Source organism: Staurois parvus, unplaced genomic scaffold, assembly GCF_062004578.1.
Source record: "Staurois parvus isolate SC_StPar_1 unplaced genomic scaffold, SC_StPar_1.0 ptg000453l, whole genome shotgun sequence".
NCBI lineage: Eukaryota > Metazoa > Chordata > Amphibia > Anura > Ranidae > Staurois > Staurois parvus.
Window position 1 is genome coordinate 2619074 of NW_028318249.1, and position 19041 is coordinate 2638114.

A 19041-nucleotide genomic window follows, 5' to 3' on the forward strand; every position below is an offset into this window, starting at 1 on the left:
CCACAGAGTGCAGAAGTCAATATTAGGTAATGTAGAGTGCAGGGGTCAGGAGTATGTAATGCAGAGAGTTGGGGTCAGCAGTGAGTAACGTAGAGTGCAGAGGTCAGTGGCAGCATAGCATTCAGGGGTCAGTAGTAAAAAACGCAGAGTTCAGGGTCAGTAGTAACTAATGCAGAGTGCAGAAGTTGGTAGAAAAAAAAAAAACACATTCAGGGGTCAGTAGTAAGTAATGTAGAGTAGAGGGGTCAATAGTAAGAAACGCAGACTTCAGGGGTCGGGAGTAAGAAATGCAGAGTTCAGGGGTCAGTAGTAAGAAATGCAGAGTTCAGGGGTCAGTAGTAACACAGAGTGCAGAAGTCGGTAGAAAATAACACAGAGTGCAAAAGTCAATAGTAAGTAATGTAGAGTGCAGAGGTCAGGAGTATGCAATGCAGAGAATTGGGGTCAGTAGTGAGTAATGCAGAACGCAGAGATCAGTGGCAGCATAGCGCGCATAAGTCAGTTGTAAGAAATGCAGAGTGCAGGGGTTCAGTAGTAAATGCATAGTGAAGGTCAGCAGTAAGTAATGCATAGTGCACAGATCAGTAGTACGTAATGCAGAGAATTGGGGTCAGTAGTAACGCAGAGTGCAGAGGTCAGTAGCAGCATAGCGCGCATGAGTCAGTTGAAAAATGCAAAGTGCAGGGGTTCAGTAGTAAATAATGCATAGTGCAGAGGTCAGCAGTAAGTAATGCATAGTGCACAGATCAGTAGTATGTAATGCAGAGTTAACTGGGTCAGTAGTAATTAATGCAGAGTGCAGGGTTCAGTAGTAAGTAATGTAGACTTGAGGGGTCATTAGTAAGTAATGCAGAGTGCAGAAGTCAGTAGTATGTAATGCAAAGAGCATAGAGCAGCAGTAGGTAATGCAGAGTGCAGAAGTCAGCAGCAATGCAGAGTGCAGGGCTCAGTAGTAAGTAACAAGGTAGTGCAGATTGCAAGGGTCAGTAGTAAAGAATGTAGAGTTCAGAGCTCAGTAGTATGAAACACACAGTACAGAGGTCAGAAGCAAGTAACACAGAGTGCAGGGGTCAGTAGTAAGTAACACAGAGTTCCAAGCTAGTAGTGTAGTATGTAACACACATCACATTGGTCAGGAGTATTTCGAAGTGCAAGGGTCAGCAGTAAGTAATGCAGAGTGCAGGGGTCAGTAGTAAGGTAGAATTTAGGGGTCAGTAATCTGTAATGCAAATTGCAGAGGTCAGGAATATGTCATGTAAAGTGCAGGGGTCGGTAGTAAGGTAGAATGTAGGGTCAGTAATCTGTAATGCAAAGTGCAGAGGTCAGGAATATGTAATGCAGAGTGCAGGGGTCAGTAGTAAGGCAGAATGTAGGGGTCAGTAATCTGTAATGCTAAGTGCAGAGGTCAGGAATATGTAATGCAGAGTGCAGGGGTCAGTAGTAAGGCAGAATGTAGGGTCAGTAATCTGTAATGCTAAGTGCAGAGGTCAGGAATACGTAATGTAGAGTGCAGGGGTCAGTAGTAAGGTAGAATGTAGGTGTCAGTAATCTGTAATGCAAAGTGCAGAGGTCAGGAATACGTAATGTAGAGTGCAGGGGTCAGTAGTAAGGTAGAATGTAGGGGTCAGTAATCTGTAATTCAAAGTGCAGAGGTCAGGAATACGTAATGTAGAGTGCAGGGGTCAGTAGTAAGGTAGAATGTAGGGGTCAGTAATCTGTAATGCAAAGTGCAGAGGTCAAGAATACGCAATGCAGAGTGCAGGGATCAGTAGTAAGGTAGAATATAGGGGTCAGTAATGCAAAGTGCAGAGGTCAGGAATATGTAAAGCAGAGTGCAGGGGTCAGTAGTAAGGTAGAATGTAGGGGTTAGTAATCTGTAATGCAAAGTGCAGAGGTCAGGAATATGCAATGCAGAGTGCAGGGGTCAGTAGTAAGTAAAGCAGAGTTCAGAAATATGTAATGCAGGGTGCAGGGGGTATGTGTCCCACTCCTATATATTTTTCTATCACGATTACCTGTGTCAGCCCCCTCAGCCGGTCTGTAATTCTGGCCAACTTCAGACAACACGGGAGGCTTGCTTGTTTTCACTGTTTTTTTTGTTTTCATCCATTGTTGCATTTCTGTGCTGCTGATCTCCTAAGGCCTCTTTGCGGCCCCTTTCCTGCCTACGTACACTCCGATGATGGCTACATGGTGGATTTCCTGATGGTGACAACAGTGGGCCACGTCTGTGTAATTCGTGTCTAATGTGACTACAGAAGAGCGCCACTGCGAGACAGGGGCAGAGCGTTGTCACCCTATAACAGGAAGTGCCCGGACAAGCACCTCAGGACAGGTGATTGCTTTGATGGCACACAGATTTAATATATAAAATGACTTTTGAAATGACACAGACATCTTCAAGTTGATTCGATGTACACTGAATGGTTGCTATCGGTTTACCACACCGCACTTGGTCGCCATGGGTTACCATAGTGTGCTCGGTTGCTATGAATTACTGCACAGTGCTCCATCCACTCTGTGGTGGTAAACTAAAATTGAAAGTGTCCATCTGTCAGTCACAACACACACACATCACCCCTTCCCTCCCACCAGAACTAAACATAAACTTCCCCGCCCCTCAGAGCGCCATCTTTCCTAAAGTGCGCTCCGGACAAGGGCGGGGGCGTGGCTGCGGGGGAGGCGGGAAAAGGATGAACAAGTCAAAGAGACCGCGGGAACCAAACCACGCTGTGCACCCGCAGCTGCTAGTGTGAAGGCGCGCGTGCGGCCTGTGGTTGCCATGGAGACGGCGGTGTGTGAGGCGGAAAACAGCCTGATTACCCGCGATGTGGGCACGTGGGAGCAGGGCTGAGGGTGAAAGGTCATGACTACCAGTGAAGTAAACAGCAGCCGAGCTGCTCCGCGGTGTCATAATGTGGTACAATGAAAGCTGGGTGATGACAGAGTCTCATGTTAATATCTAAAAATAATAATAATCCTTAAAAAAATGCTAAAAACAAAACGAGGGTCTTTATTTGGAGTGTAGCAGGCGGGCAGACTGACAACTCATGGGGCCCCAGGCAATAGGGGATCATGGGGCCCCTGTGTCCTTGCCCAAACAAAAAAGCCTATGAAAAAGGTACCAGGGGTATCTCATGGGGCCCCCTACTGACCCCGGGCCCTCGGGCAGTGCCCGAGTTTCCAAATGGTCAGTCTGCCCCTGCTAGCAGGTTAATTGCTGCCTGAGGTGGTTGTATTTGACACCATTCAGCAACCCCCCCCCCCCCCCAATAAAAAAAGTTGAAAAGCCAATGTGATCTCTTCCAGGCATCCATATTACCAGGGCAGCCCACCCAGCAACCAAAGACCTTGAGGCTGTTTTATCATTGGTTGCTAGGAGGCAAGCGGCTGGACTGTAGAGCATCATTGGTTGTTATGGTGCTGTGTGGCCCAGCTTCCTGTGTCCTAGCAACCAGCTGTGTGTTAGGGTTGGCATCTCATCCCTTTAGAACCAAACACATTAATTACACAGGTTCTGGGGCTGATGTAATACAGATCAGGCACTAGGTGAGATTAATTATCACCTTAATCAGCCATGGAACCTGTGTGATCAATATGTGTTGGTTTTAAAGGGATGAGGTGGCAACCGTACTGTGTGCGCAGGGCCATGTTATGGACAGGGTTGCCACCTCATCTTTTTACACCCGAACGCATATTAATTACACAGGTTCTGGGGCTGATTAAGGTGATAATAAAACTCATGTAGTGCCTTATCTGCATTAAATCAGTCGCAGAACCTGTGACATTAATATGCGTTCGGTTTTAAAGGGATGAAGTGGTAATCCTAGTTACCGAGCTGCATGGAGGGATGCAGTGCCTGGTATGGTCACTCCCCAGTGTCACCCGCCATGAGGTGGTCACCTCACTTTGTGTCATCGGTGGTACATCCCTGGCCATTATCCTGAACTCTCCCGTGAACTGGGTCTCCTTTCTTCCTCTGCTCCATCTCTCTCTGTGTCTTTGATATTCAAAACACCATGCCTTGGGCTTCCTTCCTCTGAAGCCAACATCACTGCCGTGTCTTGTAAAGGAATAAGGGGGGGCGCAGGGAATGGAACCACAGTACATGGTGGGGGGTTGCAGTCTCCCAAAGTGTCAAAACTAACGGTGGACGCCAGGGGCGGACTGGCAACTCATGGGGCTCCCGGGCAATAGGGGATCATGGGGCCCCTGTGTCCTTGCCCACACTCCAAGCACACCCAAAAAAGCCTGCAAAAAGGTACCAGGGGCATTTCAAGGGGCCCCCTACTGACCCCAGGCCCTCGGGCAGTGCCCAAGTACTAGAATGGTCAGTCCACCCCTGGTGGACGCGGTCCTCTGGAGAGTTGACCGCAATGGCTGTTTTATTTTAGGGTACGCTGGTTACAGGCTTTTTAGAGACTGGCAGAGTCCCTAGAAATCAAGGTGATAGCAATAGCCAATAGCAACCAAAGTCCCTAAAAGTCAAGGTGTTGCTGATAGTAACCATAGTCCCTATAAATCAAGGTGTTGCCAATAGCAACCATAGTCCCTATAACTCATGGTGTTGCCAATAGCAACCAAAGTCTCTAAAAGTCAAGGTGTTGCCGATAGCAACCATAATGCCCAAACGTCAAGGTGTTGCTGATAGCAACCATAGTCCCTATAAGTCAAGGTGTTGCCAATAGCAACCAGAGTCCCCATAAGCCAAGGTGTTGCCAATAGCAACCATAGTCCCTATAAGTCAAGGTGTTGCCGATAGCAAACAGAGTCCTTAAAAGTCAAGGTGTTGCCGATAGCAACCATAGTCCCTATAAGCCAAGGTGTTGCTGATAGCAACCATAGTCCCATTAAGTCAAGGTGTTGCCGATAGCAACCATAGTCCCCATAAGCCAAGATGTTGCCAATAGAAACCATAGTCCCTATAAGTCAAGGTGTTGCCGATAGCAAACATAGTCCTTAAAAGTCAAGGTGTTGCCGATAGCAACCATAGTTCCTATAAGCCAAGGTGTTGCCAATAGCAACCAAAGTCCCTAAAAGTCAATGTGTTGCCAATAGCAACCATAGTCCCTATAAGTCAAGGTGTTGCCGATAGCAAACAGTCCTTAAAAGTCAAGGTGTTGCCGATAGCAACCATAGTTCCTATAAGCCAAGGTGTTGCCAATAGCAACCAAAGTCCCTAAAAGTCAATGTGTTGCCAATAGCAACCATAATCCCTAAAAGTCAAGGTGTTGCCGATAGCAAAACGTAGTCCTTAAAAGTTAAGGTGTTGCCGATAGCAACCATAGTCCCTATAAGCCAAGGTGTTGTCAATAGCAACCAAAGTCCCTATAAGTCAAGGTGTTGCCGATAGCAACCATAGTCCCTAAGGGCTTGTTCACACTTGACTGTATTTCTAACTCTTGCCAAATGCCCCTATAGCATTTGACAGGCGTTAGACAGGTGTTTGTGAAGTGTTTTTAACGCTCCCAAAACGCTCTATGCGCGGTTTTGAGGTAGATAGGCATTTGCCAAGCGCTAAAACTGCACCACAAACTCCTATTATGAAGTTAAATGGTATTAACATTCCGCATTCCAGAGTCCCTATAAATCGAGGTATTGCCGATAGCAGAGTCCCTATAAATCGAGGTATTGCCGATAGCAGAGTCCCTATAAATCGAGGTATTGCCGATGGCAGAGTCCCTATAAATCGAGGTATTGCCGATGGCAGAGTCCCTATAAATCGAGGTATTGCCGATGGCAGAGTCCCTATAAATCGAGGTATTGCCAATGGCAGAGTACCTATAAATCGAGGTATTGCCGATGGCAGAGTACCTATAAATCGAGGTATTGCCGATGGCAGAGTACCTATAAATCGAGGTGTTGCCGATAGCAGAGTCCCTATAAATCGAGGTATTGCCGATAGCAGAGTCCCTATAAATCGAGGTGTTGCCTTAGCAGAGTCCCTATAAATCGAGGTATTGCCGATAGCAGAGTCCCTATAAATCAAGGTATTGCCGATAGCAGAGTCCCTATAAATCAAGGTATTGCCGATAGCAGAGTCCCTATAAATCGAGGTATTGCCGATAGCAGAGTCCCTATAAATCGAGGTATTGCCGATAGCAGAGTCCCTATAAATCAAGGTATTGCCGATAGCAGAGTCCCTATAAATCAAGGTATTGCCGATAGCAGAGTCCCTATAAATCGAGGTATTGCCGATGGCAGAGTCCCTATAAATCGAGGTATTGCCGATGGCAGAGTCCCTATAAATCGAGGTATTGCCGATAGCAGAGTCCCTATAAATCGAGGTATTGCCGATAGCAGAGTCCCTATAAATCGAGGTATTGCCGATGGCAGAGTCCCTATAAATCGAGGTATTGCCGATGGCAGAGTCCCTATAAATCGAGGTATTGCCGATGGCAGAGTCCCTATAAATCGAGGTATTGCCGATAGCAGAGTCCCTATAAATCGAGGTATTGCCGATAGCAGAGTCCCTATAAATCGAGGTGTTGCCGATAGCAGAGTCCCTATAAATCGAGGTATTGCCGATAGCAGAGTCCCTATAAATCAAGGTATTGCCGATAGCAGAGTCCCTATAAATCGAGGTATTGCCGATGGCAGAGTCCCTATAAATCGAGGTATTGCCGATGGCAGAGTCCCTATAAATCGAGGTGTTGCCGATAGCAGAGTCCCTATAAATCAAGGTATTGCCGATAGCAGCCATAGACTGTCAGTCAAGATGTTGAGGATAGCAACCAGAGTCCCTTTATGTCTAGGTGTTGCCGATAGTAAAGAGAGTCTCTTTAATGCAGGCCATAGATGGGTCGAAAATCGGCCGATTTTCGCACCGTTAGTGGGTTAATTGGTCAGCCGTTTTTCGAGGAGGTGGTACATTTTTTTTATCGGTCAAGTTGCAAAAATCGCAGCCGATTTTGACGATCGGCTGATTTTCCCGGCAATGATGGGCAAATCAGTCAATTGTTTTACCAATAAAAAATCTGCTCATGAGCCGTGACCTGCAAGAAGAAGAAGAAGAGAAAGAAGTAGAAAGAAGAGGAAGAAAAAGTAGAAGAAAAAGAAAAAGGAGAAAAATAATAAGAAGAAAAAGAAGAAGAAAGAGAAGAAGAAAAAAAAAAGAAGTAAAATAAGAAGAATAAGAATTCCAGTCCGCTATTATATTTTACATGAAAAAGTCTTGCGGTTGCAACAATGTATCTATTTGTATCCGAATAAAAACATCTGTATCTGAAATGGATACATTGTTGCAACCGCAAGACTTTTTCATGTAAAATATAATAGCTGAGCTCTCTGCAAGGGACAGAAGTAAAAATGCCGGCCATAGACGGGACAAATATCGGCCGTTTTTTTTACCGTTGGTGGTAACGTCGGCTGATTAAACGACCGATTTTTCATTTTTTTTTTTTAAGAAACGGACAGTTTTCGACCCATCTATGGCCTGCATAAGTCAAGATGTTCCCGATAGCAACCAGAGTCCCTTTAAGTCAAGGTCTTGCCCATAGTAACCTGAGTACCTTTATGTCAAGTTAGGGCATTGCAAATAGCAAACAGAATCCCTATAAGTAAAGGTGTTGCCGATAGCAACCACAGTCCCTACAAGTAAAGGTGTTGCTGATAGCAACCAAACTCCCTATCAGTGAAGACATTGCCGATATCAACCAGAGTCCCTATAAATCGTGGTAGCAAATAGAGTCTCTTTAAGTCAAGATGTTCCCAAATGGAACCAGAGTTCCCTTAAGTCAAGGTCTTGCCAATAGTACCCTGAGTTCCTTTAAGTCAAGGCAACCAGATTCCATATTTCATTGTGTACCATGAAAATGTGGCACTTCTATGTCTAATTCCTCCATCCAACCTCCACACTAGAAGCGTTCCTCATAGTGCATTGCGCTGAACATCCCCAAATGTATAGAAGGGTCTTATAGACCATGTATATGGTGAACACATGCATAGATGGGGATCACCAGGTAGGTCCCGACCCGGCATCCCTAAACCACATGTCAGCAGAAAGCTTTCAGGAGAACCTGTCACTGTAACTAATCCTCTTGGCAGCCAACCTTCCACCATCTTGAAGTCCACCCTCTACCATCAAACAAAAATATACTACCGCTCCAAGCAGGTCCGTTCACATTAGTCCCAAAGTTATCTTCAGCTGTAGATGCTGGTCTGGTTTGCAGCCAAAGTACAATTGAAAGAGGATGGATGACTGCACTCCAACTTGCTGGGGATCCAAAGCTTTATTGTAAAAAATTGATCATAAAAACATGTTCGCAGCTCCATAAAGACAGGTACAGGCATTTCCTTACCTGGTTCTTATCCATGGCAACATACGGATTCCTTACTAGTATGTTGCCATGTAGGCACCAGGAAACTAGAAAATTGTATCAAATACTTACCTTTATTTTACTTTCCTGGCACCAATCCATGGCAGCATATATTTCATAGTATACTGCCATGTTGGGGAAAATTGTATCAAATGCTTACCGTAATTTTCCTTTCCTGGTGCCAATCCAGGGCAGCATGCCTGTGGTAGTATACTGCTATGTTGGCACCAGGAAAACGAAAATTGTATCAAATACTACCATAATTTTCCTTTCCTGGCTATTATTTATGGCAGTATGGAACCTTTACTAGTATGTTGCCATGTAGGCACCAGGAAACCAGAAAATTGTATCAAATGCTTGTCCTAACTTTCTTTACCTGTTTCTTATCCATAGCAACTTACGGAACCCTTACTAGTATGTTGCCATGTAGGCACCAGGAAACTAGAAAATTGTATCAAATACTTACCATTATTTTAATTTCCTGGCACCAATCCATGGCAGCATTCATATCATAGTATACTGCCATGTTGGCACCGGGAAAAAGGAAAATTGTATCAAATACTTACCGTAATTGTTTTTTCCTGATACCAATCAACGGCAGCATACATGTAGTATATTACTATGTGGGTGCCAGGAAAATGGAAAATGATATGAAATACTTACCATGATTTTCCTTTACTGGTACCAATCCATGGCAGCATACCTGTGGTAGCATACTACCATGTTGGCATCGGGAAAATTGTATCAAATACTTACTGTAATTTTCCTTTCCTGGTGCCAATCCAGGGCAGCATGCCTGTGGTAGTATACTGCTATGGTGGCACCAGGAAAACGAAAATTGTATCAAATACTACCATAATTTTCCTTTCCTGGCTATTATTTATGGCAGTATGGAACCTTTACTAGTATGTTGCCATGTAGGCACCAGGAAACCAGAAAATTGTATCAAATGCTTGTCGTAACTTTCTTTACCTGTTTCTTATCCATAGCAACTTACGGAACCCTTACTAGTATGTTGCCATGTAGGCACCAGGAAACTAGAAAATTGTATCAAATACTTACCATTATTTTAATTTCCTGGCGCCAATCCATGGCAGCATACATATCATAGTATACTGCCATGTTGGCACCGGGAAAAAGGAAAATTGTATCAAATACTTACCGTAATTGTTCTTTCCTGATACCAATCAATGGCAGCATACATGTAGTATATTACTATGTGGGTGCCAGGAAAATGGAAAATTATATGAAATTCTTACCATGATTTTCCTTTACTGGTACCAATCCATGGCAGCATACCTGTGGTAGCATACTACCATGTTGGCACTAGGAAAATGGAAAATTGTATCAAATACTTTCCTTTCCTGGTGCCACTCCATGCTTCTTCTACAAGAAAGTGTTCCCACCTTCCTCCTTTCAATATGCTTTACAAAGTAGTGGGCAGCACAGTGGCTAAATGATTAGCACTTCCACCTGGCAGTACTAGGGTCAATGGTTCAAATCCCAACCATAGCTGTGCCTGAGTGGGTTTCCTCCAGTTTCCTCCCACACTCCAAAGACATGCTGGTAGGTTAATTGGATCCTGTCCAAATTGTCCCTAGTATGTGTATGTATGAATGTGAGTTAGGGACCTTAGATTGTACGCCCCTTGAGGGTTAGGGACTGATGTGAATGTTCAATATATATCTAAAGCGCTGCGTAAATTGACTACACCATACAAGTACCTATAATAAGTACGCTGAGTTTCACATACACAGTTCTATGTACATTTTTTTTATCAGTTATTTTGTGGGAAATAAAAGCTATATTATATGACATATATGTTGAGGTTTGTTGAATCAGGACCTAAAATGACCCATTTTTACTGTTTTTTTCACTTTAAGATATATACCCTGCTCAAAAAAAAATGAAAGGAGCACTTTTTAATCAGAGTCTAGCATCACGTCAGTTAAACTCCTGGGATATTGATGTGGTCAGGTAAGTAGCAGAGGCGGTTGTTAATCAGTTTCAGCTGCTTTTTTGTTAATGAAATTACCAACAGGTGCACTAGATGGGCAACAATGAGACAACCCCAAAACAGGAATGGTTTTACCGGTGGAGGCCACTGACATTTTTTCCCCTACTCATCTTTTCTGACTGTTTTTCAATAGTTTTGCATTTAGCTAGGGTCAGTGTCACTACCAATAGCATGAGGCGATACTTGGACCCTACAGAGGTTGCACAGGCAGTCCAACTCCTCCAGGATGGCACATCAATACCAGAAGGTTTGCTGTGTCTCCCAGCACAGTCTCAAGAGCATGGAGGAGATTCCAGGAGACAGGCAGTTACTCTATGAAACCTGGACAGGGTCATAGAAGGTCCTTAACCCATCAGCGGGATGGGTTGGGTGCAAGGAGGAACAGGATGAGCACTACCAGAGCCCTACAAAATGGCCTCCAGCAGGACACTGGTGTGAATGTCTCTGACCAAACAATCAGAAACATACTTCATGAGGGTGGCCTGAGTGCCAACGTCCTCTAGTAGGCCCTGTACCCACTGCCCAGCACCACAGAGCTTGATTGGCATTTGCCATTGAACACCAGAATTGGCAGGTCCACTACTGGTGCCCTGTGCTTTTCACAGATGAGAGCAGGTTCACCCTGAGCACATGTGACAGACATGAAAGGGTCTGGAGAAGCCATGGAGAACGTTATGCTGCCTGTAACATTGTTCAGCATGACCATTTTGGTGGTGGGTCAGTGATGGTCTGGGAAGGCATATCCATAGAGGGATGCACAGACCTCTACAGGCTAGACAATGGCACCCTGACTTCCATTAGGTATTGGGATGAAATCATTGGACCCATTGTCAGACCCTACGCTGGTGCAGTGGGTCCTGGGTTCCTCCTGGTGTATGACAATGCCTGGATTCATGTGGTGAGAGTATGTGGCAGTTTCTGGAGGATGAAGGAATTGATACCATTGAATGGCCCCCACGCTCACCTGAGCTAAATCCAATAAAACACCTCTGGGATGTCATGTTTCGGCCCATCTGACGCGGTCAGGTTGCACCTCAGGCTGTCCAGGAGCTCAGTGATGCCCTGGTCCAGATCTGGGAGGAAATCCCCCAGGACACCATCCGTCGTCTCATTAGGAGCCTGCCCCGTCGTTGTCAGGCATGCATACAAGCACGTGGAGGCCATACAATCTACTGAGGACCATTCTGAGTTGCTGCAATGAAATTTCAGCAAAATGGACTAGCCGGCTGCATCATTTTTTCCCTTTGATTTTCAGGGTGTCTTTGAATTCAGTCCTCTGTAGGTCGATCATTTTCATTTCCATCAAACGATGGGGCATCCTTACGTTCCTAACACATTACCCAGTCCATGTCAGTATAGAGATCCAGCAGGAGATTTTTCTCCATTGAGATCTCATGTGTTTCCAAAGTGTTCTTTTAATTTTTTTGAGCAGTAATCAGGAAGCCTAAATAGTTCCCAGAAAACAATACGCAGGAAAATTTGTTCTCTGATTCAGTGGAGCATTGTATATATTTATTAATCCTGGGTAATATTATCTAATAAACATTGGATATTATTGAATAAGAATTTAGAAATGTAATATCACATCGCCCGAACTTGTCCTGCCCGAGTTTCTGGTCTAGCAACAGGATTAAACATCCACTGAATTTTTTTTCACAGAGAAAACAGTACCTTTGTAACCTTTGTAATCCCAGCATATATTATATTATGTAATGTACAGGTATGTGTATATGATATAATGTAATATTTCCACAATGGCAGCATTTCGAAGAATGGTAATCCACAATCCAATTCAGGATACACCAACTTTCTCCTTTTTTTTCAGGTTTTAGAATTTTTGGCTTTTCATTTATTTTTTTTTTATATTTGCTTTTTGATGTTGGATTGGAAAAGAGGGATGGAGGACACTGAGCCAAGGTCAGTGGAGGGATTGGCAGAGAGGGGTGGAGGACACTGAGTGGAGGCCAATGGGGGATTGGCAGAGAGGGGTGGAGGACACTGAGTGGAGGCCAGTGTGGGGATTGGCAGAGAGGGGTGGAGGACACTGAGTGGAGGCCAGTGTGGGGATTGGAAAAGAGGGATGGAGGACACTGAGCCAAGGTCAGTGGAGGGATTGGTAGAGAGGGGTTGAGGACACTGAGCGGAGGCCAGTGGAGGGATTGGCAGAGAGGGGTGGAGAACACTGAGCGGAGGCCAGTGAAGAGATTGGCAGAGAGGGGTAGAGGACGCTGTACAGAAGCTAGTGTGGAGACTGGCAGAGAGGGCTGGAGGACACTGAGAAGAGACCAGTGTGGGGATTGGCAGAGAGGGGTGGAGGACACTGAGTGGAGGCCAGTGTGGGGATTGGCAGAGAGGGATGGAGGACACTGAGTGGAGGCCAGTGTGGGGATTGGCAGAGAGGGGTGGAGGACACTGAGCGGAGAACAGTGTGGGGATTGGCAGAGAGGGGTGGAGGACACTGAGCGGAGAACAGTGTGGGGATTGGCAGTGAGGGGTGGAGGACACTGAGAAGAGACCAGTGTGGGGATTGGCAGTGAGGGGTGGAGGACACTGAGTGGAGGCCAGTGTGGGGATTGGCAGAGAGGGGTGGAGGACACTGAGTGGAGGCCAGTGTGGGGATTGGCAGAGAGGGGTGGAGGACACTGAGAAGAGACCAGTGTGGGGATTGGCAGAGAGGGGTGGAGGACACTGAGTGGAGGCCAGTGTGGGGATTGGCAGAGAGGGGTGGAGGACACTGAGAAGAGACCAGTGTGGGGATTGGCAGAGAGGGGTGGAGGACGTAGTTTGTTCGGAGAACGTAGGTTGCTGAGTGATCCCAGAGTATCCTGCATGACTTAGTGATCTCACAGCACCCTGTAACTTCCAGCATCATCTAGTAACTCCACAGTATGTACAGCTCAGGGATGATGTCAGTGCTACTTTTCCAAGGTAATATCTGGGTTTGTAAGGCATTTAGTGCACACACACCATGCAACCATGTGATGCATTACAAAGCAAGTACAGTTATGCACCTTTCAAAATGAATGGTGCTGTGCCATAGTGTGAGTTAAGGAGACACACTCGCTAGTGCACTCATTAAATAAATAAATGGGCCCTAAGAAAGGCTACCCTTGGGGCCCCACAACAAATGAGATCTTGATGACAGATGAATTATGTGGGATCCATTGATGACAGCTGAGGCGGAAGGGTTAAATCTGCTCAGGATTATGTGAGGGCTGTTGTCCCATGCTGTAATTAGGGTGTAATACTGACACTTACCAGTAGGGGAGCCTGAATTCCCACTGAACTGTGTCTATGGTAGAAGGATATCCCCAGATCGCTATGATCATTTTTCCTCCTCAGCTGCAACATTGTTACATGTATATTGATCACGTGGTACATTTAGTCTACTTATTACAATGTTGCTATAAGAAGAAACTATGTAGAAATGTAACTTCTAGAACGTGTGATATAACACATCTCTGAATGGCAGAGCAAAGAGCATCAGTTGTCAGGATGGCCGAGCGGTCTAAGGCGCTGCGTTCAGGTCGCAGTCTCCTCTGGAGGCGTGGGTTCGAATCCCACTTCTGACAGCATCACTTTTTCACTAACAGATTAAATATTCATACAGGTTTATGATTTAATATTTGTTTTTATTTTTATAATATACATCTGATATGTTCCAAAAGAATGTCATGGAAAAAATTGAAGATAAACACTGCAAAAAATATCTATAAATTATACTGGAAGTTACTTATAAAATGAAGAATAATAATGATGGTAATAATAATAGTCTACATACAGTCTATCTATCTGACTATCCTGATCATGGCTGCATTCACTACATTAAATCTCTCTCTCTCTCTCTCTCTCTCTCTCTCTCTCTACACTTGTTTGTTTCTTCTCCCTGCAAAGCAGGCTCCAGAGCACAGTGATGATGTCACTGCTACTTTGGGGTATATTGCTAGAGAGGTTATTTTTTCCCTTGGCAGAGTGCATGTGATCAGCACAGGACCAATCAGCACTGTCCAGATAGAGGTCAGGGGTTCTGCATCCTCCTAGAGCAAAATGAAAACTCCTCCTACAAGCTTTAAACAGTGCCCTGCTGTACACCGTTAGAAGTTACAAGACTGCTCTAACTGCTGATGAGAAAAGGTATTTAACAGTTTATATTTACTAAAATAATTGCATTTCCATGTTCTGTGTACTGTGTGAGATCAGATATAGTGAATGCAGGGTCCTGGGAGACCAGATATAGTGAATGCAGGGTCCGGGGAGACCGGATATAGTGAATGCAGGGTCCGGGGAGACCAGATATAGTGAATGCAGGGTCCGGGGAGACCAGATATAGTGAATGCAGGGTCCTGGGAGACCGGACAGTGAATGCAGGGTCCGGGGAGACTGGATATATTGAATGCAGGGTCCGGGGAGACCGGATATAGTGAATGCAGGGTCCGGGGAGACCGGATATAGTGAATGCAGGGTCCGTGGAGACCGGATATATTGAATGCAGGATCCTGGGAGACCCGATCTAGTGAGTGCAGGGTCTGGGGAGACCCGATCTAGTGAGTGCAGGGTCTGGGGAGACCCGATCTAGTGAGTGCAGGGTCTGGGGAGACCAGATCTAGTGAATGCAGGGTCTGGGGAGACCGGATATAGTGAATGTAGGGTCTGGGGAGACCGGATATAGTGAATGCAGGGTCCTGGGAGACCAGATATAGTGAGTGCAGGGTCTGGGGAGACCGGATATAGTGAGTGCAGGGTCGGGGGAGACCAGATCTAGTGAGTGCAGGGTCTGGGGAGACCGGATATAGTGAATGCAGGGTCTGGGGAGACCAGATATAGTGAATGCAGGGTCCGGGGAGACCAGATATAGTAAATTCAGCGTTCTGGTTTTAGTAACATTTTAATATCTGGGTTTGCAAAGCAGGGGTGGACTGACAACTCATGGGGCCCCCGAGCAATAGGGGATCATGGGGCCCCTGTGTTCTTGCCCACACTCAAAGCACATCCAAAAAAGCCTATAAAAGGTACAAGGGGCATTTTATGGGGCCCCTACTGACCCGGGGCCCTCGGACAGTGTCTGAGTGCTTGAATGGTCAGTCCGCCCCTGTTGCAAAGGCATTTGGTGCACATAAATTGGATTTATATCCTTTGTCGCTATTGAGGAATTTACTTGTTTATTACATCTATTAGATAAATTGTAAAATACCTGTGGATCCTGACAATAATCCAGTAAGTTAGTATCTTACTGAACGCTCTGTAGTATAGCCCTGCTTGCCCAGTTTAGTTCCATGAACTACAGAACCCCTCCAGCCTATGAAGAAGAGGAAAGGGATGTTGTGTAGTCCTGCAATACTCAATAGATACAGGGACCACGCCCCTGACAATGTCTTCTTATGACGAAACGCGTAGGGTTGAGCTATGGCTTATGGTGTCATCACACCTGAAAACATCTTTGGATTTTACATGCTGAGTTTATTTAACGTTTGTAAGTGAAATATTCTTGTTAAATTTTGAATCTTATTAAATACTACAGTAAGAAGAGGTCTTGTTCTCTTTACATATATACAACTGGGACCTTTTGATTATCCTTGTGGTTTTGCACTGTATTTATGCCATTGAGTGAATAGCAGTGAAAAAACTCCAGTGGAGAAGACCTTTCCGGACTCCTTGCCATCGAATATACCCTGTATATGCTGTTTTGACTGCATGATCCTAGATTGTAAGCTCTCCTAGATTGTAAGCTCCCAGGATCAGGCCCACCTAACCCTCTTGTATTGAACTGTATTGTTGCTGTATTGTCTCCCGTTATATTGTAAAGCGCTGAGCAAACTGTTGGCACTATATAAATCCTGTATAATAATAATGATCTGTGGTCATTCTCTCTGGTATGAGGCTGTGAGTGTTGGTGGTGGAGGATCTCTTTCTCTCTTTTTTGGCACAGTTCTTCCCATGGATATGGGCTTTATATGATTTTTAGTTACACACTATGGACTTATTTTAAGGACTTTATTTGATGATTTTTTTTTATTATATGTTTTTTGTATACGTAGGGTGAACTAGCGCTGCACGCTGTTTTTATATTTTTATTGTATGTTGCCCGCATTTTTAACAGCTGCTGTTTCACCATTTTGTGTCGCATTTAGCGCAGGTTATTATCATTATTATCATAGATACAGTTGTGTTGTCCTCCTAGGACAGGAAGTGCGTTACTGGCAGGATCGCCAGATGAAAAGAAAAAAGGAAAAAAAAAGGCACAGAGAATTCTGTCTGCAGTCACAGATGAGTAAACAGCGATACTGTCTGTGTTTATTTTCGGGAGATGTATTGGTGACATAGTTGTGAAACACCCAAGAAAAGTATGTTGTTTTCCACCCACGGATTCGTGGTGGATGGTGTGTGTGGCAGCCGCTCTGTGTGCAGTCCTGAGTGCTGGCGGAGGTGGGCTTAGGTTAAGCTGATTATATTCTGGGTGTATACGGTATATTAGTCCGGTATATTTATAGTTACAGCTTTCTAAGACAACTGTGCACAACTGCTGAGAGTTTCTTCCTGATACCGATGTCAAGATGCTCCAAGAAATTTTCTATGTACAGTGAGGAACAGAAGTATTTGAACACCCTGCGATTTTGCAAGTTCTCTCTCAATCATGGAGGGGTCTGAAATTCACATTGTAGGTGCATTCCCACTCTGAGAGACAGAATTTAAAATTTTTTTCAGGAAATCACATTGTATGATTTTTAAAGAATGTATTTGTCTTGCACTGCTGAACATAAGTATTTGAACACCTGAGAAAATCAGTGTTAATATTTGGTACAGAAGCCTTTGTTTGCAATTACAGAGGTCAAACGTTTCCTGTAGTTCTTGACCAGGTTTGCACACACTGCAACAATTTTGGCCCACTCCTCCACACAGATCTCCTCCAGATCTGTCAGGTTTCGGGGCTGTCGCTGAGCAACATGGAGTTTCAGCTCCCTCCAAAGATGTTCTATTGGATTTAGGTCTGGAGACCACCCCCCCAGCATTCAGGAGAGGATGGGGTGCACGTCCGTTTCCACCTCCCACCATGCTGCTGGTGTATGGTAGGGTTTGGATGGGAAGAGTTGACCTTCATATATAGGGCAGACTCAGATGGGATAGGTAGGGCTTCTGATGTGGTGAGATGATTCTATGATAGGGGGATGCTCATAATGAGGGGAGGACTCTGATATGATGGGAAACTCTGACATGATTGGAGGGACTCTGATGTGATTGGGGGACTCTGATGTGATTGGAGGAATTCTGACATAATGGGGAGAACCTGATGTGATGGGGGGGCTCTGACATGATGGAGGGACTCTGATGTGATTGGAGGAACTCTGACATGATGGGGAGAACCTGATGTGATGGAGGGGGGGGGAGGCTCTGACATGATGGAGGGACTCTGATGTGATTGGGGAAACTCTGACATGATGGGGAGAACCTGATGTGGTGAGGTGTGGGGGCCAGCTATACTCTTCATTGGAAACCTATAGGACAGGGTAACTACACAGGGGCACAGCTGAGAGACAGGAAAAGAATGTTGTCACCATATAAAAGGAAGTATCAGAATAAAACCTTCTGGTGGGATAATTAGGCATTATTTTAATAAAAGCTAAAGAAAGAAATTTATTGAAAAACACTTTTGAAATAACATTAACATGGTAACATTTATATGAGGATTTAGCAACTGGGTTTTAAGTATAGTTAATTATATATATATATATATATATATATATAGTGACATAGTTACATATAAGTTACATATAGTAACAAGCAGTATAAGTTATATATCCACTTCAGCTCCAGAAGATTTAACCCCCTTCGTGATCAGGACTTTTTTTTGCTATTCAGCACTGCGCTACTTTAACTGGCAACTGCGTGGTCATGCAACTCTGTACCCAAATGGGATTTTTATCATTTTGTTCACACAAATATAGCTTTCCTTTGGTGGTATTTGATCACCACTGGGATATTCTTCTTTTCTGTTATAAAACATATCCAATAAAACAAACAAACAAATAAATAAATAAAAATCATATTTCTTCATACATTTAGGCCAAAATGTATTCTGCTACATATCTTTGATTAAAAAAAATCCCAATAAAAGTATATTATTTAGTCTATAGGAAAGGTATGGCATCTACAAACTATGGTATACATGTTCTCATTTCATGAGGCCTTTATAATGTCAGGACAGTACAAAAAACAGCATATTTACATATAAGTTACAAATAGTTACATACAGTAAAGTCTACATATAGTTACGTACAAGTTACATATAAGTTATATATTGTTACATATAAGTTACATATTAGTTACATACAGTATATGTTACATATAGGTACATACAGTAAAATGTACATATAGTTACATATGTTATATATTGTTACATATAAGTTACATACAGTAAAATGTACATATAGTTACATATAAGTTATATATTGTTACATATACCTTATGTATAGGTCTGTGTATGTTACATATAAGTTGATTCATGTAAGTTGCACACACACACACATATATATATATATATATACTATAGTTACCCCTTTTAGTTTGAAAGCTCTAACAAGTGTTCCTCCTGTATTGAATTGTATTGCAACTGTACTGTTTGCCCTCACGTTGTAAAATGCTGTGCAAACTCTTAAGTGCCCAGTCATACCGGTGGGATTTCAAGTGTGATTTGCAAATTGAAATCGCACC

At 44.2% G+C, this 19041-nt stretch overlaps 1 non-coding gene across 1 annotated transcript; it reads left to right on the plus strand.

Annotated features, from left to right (window-relative positions):
- Positions 1-13824: 13824 nt before the first annotated feature.
- On the plus strand, positions 13825-13907 carry TRNAL-CAG (transfer RNA leucine (anticodon CAG)). Its single transcript has one exon. It is a non-coding gene; the product is annotated as a tRNA-Leu (tRNA).
- The last annotated feature ends 5134 nt before the right edge of the window (positions 13908-19041 follow it).